The sequence below is a fragment of the Cynara cardunculus genome, unplaced genomic scaffold, assembly GCF_001531365.2.
Source record: "Cynara cardunculus var. scolymus isolate 2C unplaced genomic scaffold, CcrdV1 Un_Scaffold_6856, whole genome shotgun sequence".
NCBI classification, from domain to species: Eukaryota; Viridiplantae; Streptophyta; class Magnoliopsida; order Asterales; family Asteraceae; genus Cynara; species Cynara cardunculus.
Genome location: NW_020203200.1, coordinates 7,692 through 8,247, shown reverse-complemented (window position 1 = coordinate 8,247; position 556 = coordinate 7,692).

The following is a 556-nucleotide window of genomic DNA, read 5'->3' as shown; positions in this document are numbered from 1 at the left end:
GATAAAATACTTTTGTAATAATCATGTATATATCCCATAAAAATCGCATAATGTACTCACCTGATAACGAAGATTATTCAACTAACGATGCTGACTGGTAACCTACAATTTATAATAGCAAAWAGAATATAAATGATTAATTTCTCACAAAGGCTAACATAAAAGTCAACTTATGGTTAACTACGTCAGCTAGGGTCAACCTTGGTCAACTATGCTTAAGAACGTTCCTCACATCAACAAAAATTATAGGAACGTGAGTTCCGACATAAAGTGTATTGTCTAGCTATATATCTTAAAATGACTAAGTCTGGAAAAAGACCAGAGCCTCTATGGACGACTAGAGCCTCTGTGAACGACCAAAGTCTCTGTAGACGACCAGAGCCTCTGTGGACGACAAGAGCCTCTGTGGACGACCAAAGTCTCTATGGACGACTAGAGCCTCTGTTGTAATGACCAGAGCCTCTGGACTCGTTAAGTCCTTTGGGACTAGAGCCCCTCTGGTTACCTTGACCAGAGCTCTTCGGGTTGTAAACCATAAGAAAATAATTCAACATCA